Source organism: Taudactylus pleione, unplaced genomic scaffold (genome assembly GCF_031769625.1).
Source record: "Taudactylus pleione unplaced genomic scaffold, aTauple2 ptg000685l, whole genome shotgun sequence".
Taxonomy (NCBI): Eukaryota; Metazoa; Chordata; class Amphibia; order Anura; family Myobatrachidae; genus Taudactylus; species Taudactylus pleione.
The window spans coordinates 3,894,355-3,902,681 of NW_028285087.1; the positions used below are offsets into that span (position 1 = coordinate 3,894,355).

At 42.1% G+C, this 8,327-nt stretch overlaps 1 protein-coding gene across 2 annotated transcripts in view; it reads right to left on the minus strand.

Annotated features, from left to right (window-relative positions):
* Positions 1-5,996, minus strand: part of LOC148477867 (uncharacterized) — a 110,538-nt gene extending 104,542 nt beyond the window's left edge. For both annotated transcript variants that reach the window (XM_088456037.1, XM_088456036.1), the window contains exon 1: positions 5,909-5,996. The gene's annotated coding sequence lies outside the window, so the exon portion shown is untranslated. The remainder of the gene's footprint in view (positions 1-5,908) is intronic.
* Positions 5,997-8,327: the final 2,331 nt, after the last annotated feature.

Consider the following 8,327-nt stretch of genomic DNA (forward strand, 5'->3'; position numbering starts at 1 on the left):
TCTCTCTCTCCTGTATAACACTGTGTATAATATCCTCTCTCTCTCCTGTATAACACTGTGTATAAACTCCTCTCTCTCCTGTATAACACTGTGTATAAACTCCTCTCTCTCTCCTGTGTAACACTGTGTATAATCTCCTCTCTCTCTCCTGTATAACACTGTGTATAATCTCCTCTCTCTCTCCTGTATAACACTGTGTATAATCTCCTCTCTCTCTCTCTCTCCTGTATAACACTGTGTATAATCTCCTCTCTCTCTCTCCTGTATAACACTGTGTATAAACTCCTCTCTCTCTCCTGTATAACACTGTGTATAATCTCCTCTCTCCTGTATAACACTGTGTATAATCTCCTCTCTCTCTCCTGTATGACACTGTGTATAATCTCCTCTCTCTTCTGTATAACACTGTGTATAATCTTCTCTCTCTCCTGTATAACACTGTGTATAATCTCCTCTCTCTCTCCTGTATAACACTGTGTATAATCTCCTCTCTCTCTCCTGTATAACACTGTGTACAATCTCCTCTCTCTCCTGTGTAACACTGTGTATAATCTTCTCTCTCTCTCCTGTATAACACTGTGTATAATCTCCTCTCTCTCTCCTGTATAACACTGTGTATAATCTCCTCTCTCTCTCCTGTATAACACTGTGTATAATCTCCTCTCTCTCTCCTGTATAACACTGTGTATAATCTCCTCTCTCTCCTGTATAACACTGTGTATAATCTCCTCTCTCTCCTGTATAACACTGTGTATAATCTCCTCTCTCTCCTGTATGACACTGTGTATAATCTCCTCTCTCTCCTGTATGACACTGTGTATAATCTCCTCTCTCTCCTGTATAACACTGTGTATAATCTCCTCTCTCTCCTGTATAACACTGTGTATAATCTCCTCTCTCTCCTGTATAACACTGTGTATAATCTCCTCTCTATCTCCTGTATAACACTGTGTATAATCTCCTCTCTATCTCCTGTATAACACTGTGTATAATCTCCTCTCTCTCTCCTGTGTAACACTGTGTATAATCTCCTCTATATCTCCTGTATAACACTGTGTATAATCTCCTCTCTCTCTCCTGTATAACACTGTGTATAATCTCCTCTCTCTCTCCTGTGTAACACTGTGTATAATCTCCTCTCTCTCTCCTGTGTAACACTGTGTGTAATCTCCTCTCTCTCTCCTGTATAACACTGTGTATAATCTCCTCTCTCTCTCCTGTGTAACACTGTGTATAATATCCTCTCTCTCTCCTGTATAACACTTTGTATAATCTCCTCTCTATCTCCTGTATAACACTGTGTATAATCTCCTCTCTATCTCCTGTGTAACACTGTGTATAATCTCCTCTCTATCTCCTGTATAACACTGTGTATAATCTCCTCTCTCTCTCCTGTGTAACACTGTGTATAATCTCCTCTCTCTCCTGTATAACACTGTGTATAATCTCCTCTCTCTCTCCTGTGTAACACTGTGTATAATCTCCTCTCTCTCCTGTATAACACTGTGTATAATCTCCTCTCTCTCCTGTATAACACTGTGTATAATCTCCTCTCTCTCCTGTATAACACTGTGTATAATCTCCTCTCTCTCCTGTATAACACTGTGTATAATCTCCTCTCTCTCCTGTATAACACTGTGTATAATCTCCTCTCTATCTCCTGTGTAACACTGTGTATAATCTCCTCTCTCTCCTGTATAACACTGTGTATAATCTCCTCTCTCTCTCCTGTATAACACTGTGTATAATCTCCTCTCTATCTCCTGTATAACACTGTGTATAATCTCCTCTCTCTCTCCTGTATAACACTGTGTATAATCTCCTCTCTCTCCTGTATAACACTGTGTATAATCTCCTCTCTCTCCTGTATAACACTGTGTATAATCTCCTCTCTCTCTCCTGTATAACACTGTGTATAATCTCCTCTCTATCTCCTGTATAACACTGTGTATAATCTCCTCTCTCTCTCCTGTATAACACTGTGTATAATCTCCTCTCTCTCCTGTATAACACTGTGTATAATCTCCTCTCTCTCTCCTGTATAACACTGTGTATAATCTCCTCTCTCTCCTGTATAACACTGTGTATAATCTCCTCTCTCTCCTGTATAACACTGTGTATAATCTCCTCTCTCTCTCCTGTATAACACTGTGTATAATCTCCTCTCTCTCCTGTATAACACTGTGTATAATCTCCTCTCTCCTGTATAACACTGTGTATAATCTCCTCTCTATCTCCTGTGTAACACTGTGTATAATCTCCTCTCTATCTCCTGTATAACACTGTGTATAATCTCCTCTCTCTCTCCTGTATAACACTGTGTATAATCTCCTCTCTCTCTCCTGTATAACACTGTGTATAATCTCCTCTCTCTCTCCTGTATAACACTGTGTATAATCTCCTCTCTCCTGTATAACACTGTGTATAATCTCCTCTCTATCTCCTGTGTAACACTGTGTATAATCTCCTCTCTATCTCCTGTATAACACTGTGTATAATCTCCTCTCTCTCTCCTGTATAACACTGTGTATAATCTCCTCTCTCTCCTGTATAACACTGTGTATAATCTCCTCTCTCTCTCCTGTATAACACTGTGTATAATCTCCTCTCTCCTGTATAACACTGTGTATAATCTCCTCTCTATCTCCTGTGTAACACTGTGTATAATCTCCTCTCTATCTCCTGTATAACACTGTGTATAATCTCCTCTCTCTCTCCTGTATAACACTGTGTATAATCTCCTCTCTCTCTCCTGTATAACACTGTGTATAATCTCCTCTCTCTCTCCTGTATAACACTGTGTATAATCTCCTCTCTCTCCTGTATAACACTGTGTATAATCTCCTCTCTCTCTCCTGTATAACACTGTGTATAATCTCCTCTCTCCTGTATAACACTGTGTATAATCTCCTCTCTATCTCCTGTGTAACACTGTGTATAATCTCCTCTCTATCTCCTGTATAACACTGTGTATAATCTCCTCTCTCTCTCCTGTATAACACTGTGTATAATCTCCTCTCTCTCTCCTGTATAACACTGTGTATAATCTCCTCTCTCTCTCCTGTATAACACTGTGTATAATCTCCTCTCTCTCTCCTGTATAACACTGTGTATAATCTCCTCTCTCTCCTGTATAACACTGTGTATAATCTCCTCTCTCTCTCCTGTATAACACTGTGTATAATCTCCTCTCTCCTGTATAACACTGTGTATAATCTCCTCTCTATCTCCTGTGTAACACTGTGTATAATCTCCTCTCTATCTCCTGTATAACACTGTGTATAATCTCCTCTCTCTCTCCTGTATAACACTGTGTATAATCTCCTCTCTCTCTCCTGTATAACACTGTGTATAATCTCCTCTCTCTCTCCTGTATAACACTGTGTATAATCTCCTCTCTCTCTCCTGTATAACACTGTGTATAATCTCCTCTCTCTCTCCTGTATAACACTGTGTATAATCTCCTCTCTCTCCTGTATAACACTGTGTATAATCTCCTCTCTCTCCTGTATAACACTGTGTATAATCTCCTCTCTCTCCTGTATAACACTGTGTATAATCTCCTCTCTCTCCTGTATGACACTGTGTATAATCTCCTCTCTCTCCTGTATGACACTGTGTATAATCTCCTCTCTCTCCTGTATAACACTGTGTATAATCTCCTCTCTCTCCTGTATAACACTGTGTATAATCTCCTCTCTCTCCTGTATAACACTGTGTATAATCTCCTCTCTATCTCCTGTATAACACTGTGTATAATCTCCTCTCTATCTCCTGTATAACACTGTGTATAATCTCCTCTCTCTCTCCTGTGTAACACTGTGTATAATCTCCTCTATATCTCCTGTATAACACTGTGTATAATCTCCTCTCTCTCTCCTGTATAACACTGTGTATAATCTCCTCTCTCTCTCCTGTGTAACACTGTGTATAATCTCCTCTCTCTCTCCTGTGTAACACTGTGTGTAATCTCCTCTCTCTCTCCTGTATAACACTGTGTATAATCTCCTCTCTCTCTCCTGTGTAACACTGTGTATAATATCCTCTCTCTCTCCTGTATAACACTTTGTATAATCTCCTCTCTATCTCCTGTATAACACTGTGTATAATCTCCTCTCTATCTCCTGTGTAACACTGTGTATAATCTCCTCTCTATCTCCTGTATAACACTGTGTATAATCTCCTCTCTCTCTCCTGTGTAACACTGTGTATAATCTCCTCTCTCTCCTGTATAACACTGTGTATAATCTCCTCTCTCTCTCCTGTGTAACACTGTGTATAATCTCCTCTCTCTCCTGTATAACACTGTGTATAATCTCCTCTCTCTCCTGTATAACACTGTGTATAATCTCCTCTCTCTCCTGTATAACACTGTGTATAATCTCCTCTCTCTCCTGTATAACACTGTGTATAATCTCCTCTCTATCTCCTGTGTAACACTGTGTATAATCTCCTCTCTCTCCTGTATAACACTGTGTATAATCTCCTCTCTCTCTCCTGTATAACACTGTGTATAATCTCCTCTCTATCTCCTGTATAACACTGTGTATAATCTCCTCTCTCTCTCCTGTATAACACTGTGTATAATCTCCTCTCTCCTGTATAACACTGTGTATAATCTCCTCTCTATCTCCTGTGTAACACTGTGTATAATCTCCTCTCTATCTCCTGTATAACACTGTGTATAATCTCCTCTCTCTCTCCTGTATAACACTGTGTATAATCTCCTCTCTCTCTCCTGTATAACACTGTGTATAATCTCCTCTCTCTCTCCTGTATAACACTGTGTATAATCTCCTCTCTCTCTCCTGTATAACACTGTGTATAATCTCCTCTCTCTCCTGTATAACACTGTGTATAATCTCCTCTCTCTCTCCTGTATAACACTGTGTATAATCTCCTCTCTCCTGTATAACACTGTGTATAATCTCCTCTCTATCTCCTGTGTAACACTGTGTATAATCTCCTCTCTATCTCCTGTATAACACTGTGTATAATCTCCTCTCTCTCTCCTGTATAACACTGTGTATAATCTCCTCTCTCTCTCCTGTATAACACTGTGTATAATCTCCTCTCTCTCTCCTGTATAACACTGTGTATAATCTCCTCTCTCTCTCCTGTATAACACTGTGTATAATCTCCTCTCTCTCTCCTGTATAACACTGTGTATAATCTCCTCTCTCCTGTATAACACTGTGTATAATCTCCTCTCTATCTCCTGTGTAACACTGTGTATAATCTCCTCTCTCTCTCCTGTATAACACTGTGTATAATCTCCTCTCTCTCTCCTGTATAACACTGTGTATAATCTCCTCTCTCTCTCCTGTATAACACTGTGTATAATCTCCTCTCTCTCTTGTATAACACTGTGTATAATATATATCTCTCTCTCCTGTATAACACTGTGTATAATCTCCTCTCTCTCTCCTGTATAACACTGTGTATAATCTCCTCTCTCTCTCCTGTATAACACTGTGTATAATCTCCTCTCTCCTGTATAACACTGTGTATAATCTCCTCTCTATCTCCTGTGTAACACTGTGTATAATCTCCTCTCTATCTCCTGTGTAACACTGTGTATAATCTCCTCTCTATCTCCTGTATAACACTGTGTATAATCTCCTCTCTCTCTCCTGTATAACACTGTGTATAATCTCCTCTCTCTCTCCTGTATAACACTGTGTATAATCTCCTCTCTCTCTTGTATAACACTGTGTATAATATATATCTCTCTCTCCTGTATAACACTGTGTATAATCTCCTCTCTCTCTCCTGTATAACACTGTGTATAATCTCCTCTCTCTCCTGTATAACACTGTGTATAATATATATCTCTCTCTCCTGTATTATTACACTGTGCATTATCCCCGGGTGTTCCACGTCCTCCCCTCATCCCGATCAGTCTCACCTCATTTTAAATCTCCCGGCTCCTCCAGTGTCTCCCGGTTTGGAGTATGTGACCTCTGACCTTTCTCAGGCGGACACTGACCAACCACTTCCTGCCCTGCGATCATGTGACCAGGTACAGACTCTCCTAGCAACCAATCCGCCCGTCCCCAGCATCCCGGAGCTGTCAGTCAGTCTCTTGCCCCTCCCACAGCACTGAGCTAGAGTCACCCCGCCCAGCCCTGCCTGCAGTGCACTCTGGGAGTCGTAGTCCCCTGTTCTTTACTCTATAGATTAAGTATATTAATTAACGCTACACTGAAAGAAGCTGCAGCCGCAGCGCTATGCCAGTGTGCCTGTGTGTATGCTGTAAGTTGTTTTCCTCGCCCTAGTTACCACAGGTGCCAGCTGTCATTACCTGGCACAGGTCCTGGACATGAAGTGCTTTCCCCTGTGTATTGTCCCTATGTTCTGTATTTGCATTGGAACTTGCTCATTGTAGGGTGTCTATATATGTTGCTACCTATTGTCATGTGAAGATCTCACAGTCTGTTCCTATTTATCCTTTTGACTCTTTAATTAAATATTTATTATTGAGTAATACTGAATTTGCTCAAAATGCACAATAGCTCCATTCAGCGGACAGGACGCGTTGGCGATGGTAATATTCCGATGACCACTGAGACCGTGTCATGGATGACGGCATACTTGCCATCCCTCCCTGACTGACAGTACACGACACGTCCACTTTACCGACGCCGCGCTCATAGGTGCCACTTTCACAATCTGCTGGAAATACTTTTACCAAAGTTGGCGAGCGTGGGCGACGGACATCGATGCTTCGGATCTGCAGCAACATGTGCCTGGAAAGCATTTTGAAACGAGGCGTACTTACAGAGCGCGGTACTGCCGGGGCGCACGGCTTCCTTATGTGTTCGGATCTCGCCGTTCTCGCCATCTTCCCGGCCCTTCAGAATCCGTTCTACCGCCCGGTTAGGAATTCTTTGTAGTGAAAGTTTGGTTTCTAAAATACTGCTCAGTTTATCGTCATTCATGTCTTCAAATTTTATTATGAGACTCAGAAACATCGGGGCTTTTGTGTATGCGAAACTTTCACCTTGCTGGAAATGGGCTGTGGTTGTCAAGAAATAATGTAGCAGATGCAAGTGTTTGTGTCAGGGGAACCTCACATCTACGGGAGGGTGATACCAGGGATAGGGATGGTCATCAATGTGCAATGGAGACATGAGGGCAGATTGTAAGTCGCACGCAGTTGAGCGATTTTTTTCCACCCCACATGTGCCCAGAGTCACAGTAACATCTGAGGCACACAGTCTCAGAAATGTCTTGAAAATGTGCTGGGCGGTGACAGAAGGGTGGCTGTGCGAACGCAGAGAGGCGGTTTGTGTTATGGGAGTGTCGGAGGCGTCGCTGAGGTGGTTGCAAACTCAGGCACTTCATTGCTCACAATGGAGGACATTATCTGATGGAGAATCTGCACCTAGCATGGGGCTGATACAAGTTTTAATGGTGCGACCGATGTCTCCGTCCCTGGGCATTCAGACGCACGGCTGTACACTAGGGAAGGGCTTGTAGCGATATTTGCAGATGCAAGACAGGCAACAGATTCTCATATGGATGCTGCTGCAGCAGCGGATACAGAATGAGGCCCATGATGTACAGATGTGTCCTCTTACATCTTTTCTCCGAGCGCGGCATTCAGGCACCCTAATGGTGGCATGTAAATAAATACGCACGTTGGCGTGCTAATACGCAAGAAAACCCATGCCATGCAATACACAGTTTAACCACTGGGGGGCGAATGCTCCACTGATGAAAACTACAGTACTGAATACAATACTGTAGCAGCGGATGGGGATCCATGACAGGCGGGCCAATCACATATTGTACTACTGTACTACAGTGTAAACAGTCGCAACAGGGCTTTTATTATGTTACGTGTTCTCACAACCAATTTTTTTATTAATAATATTGCACAAGGGGTGTTCCCGTCTGGTACTGTATAGTAAACAGTATACTGTAGCCTGATGGCTTTGTCACTAATCACTACAGACATTGTCGCTAGCAGCTTGCTCAATATGACGCTAATTGGTACACATACTGTATAACACGGACCTGGCGGTGGTGTAAAGACGCACTTTAATCTTTCAAATAAAAGGAGAGTCTGACACTTGTAGTGTTGTGTATCCCTGCCTGTTAAAACTGCTACTACAGCCACTGAAGAGCAAGTCATAGACAACGGGGTATATAAACTAAAGTGTGGGTTTTTAGAAGCTTGGATACTGTTGCCCATAGCAACCAATCAGCCTGGGCTTACATCTGCCTTTTCCACTGAGCCGTGAGCCGGGTTGACACGGCAATAACCCGGGTTTTACCGGCAGTGGAAAAGGGGTATTAGGGTTGCTGTTTACTGGGGTAAA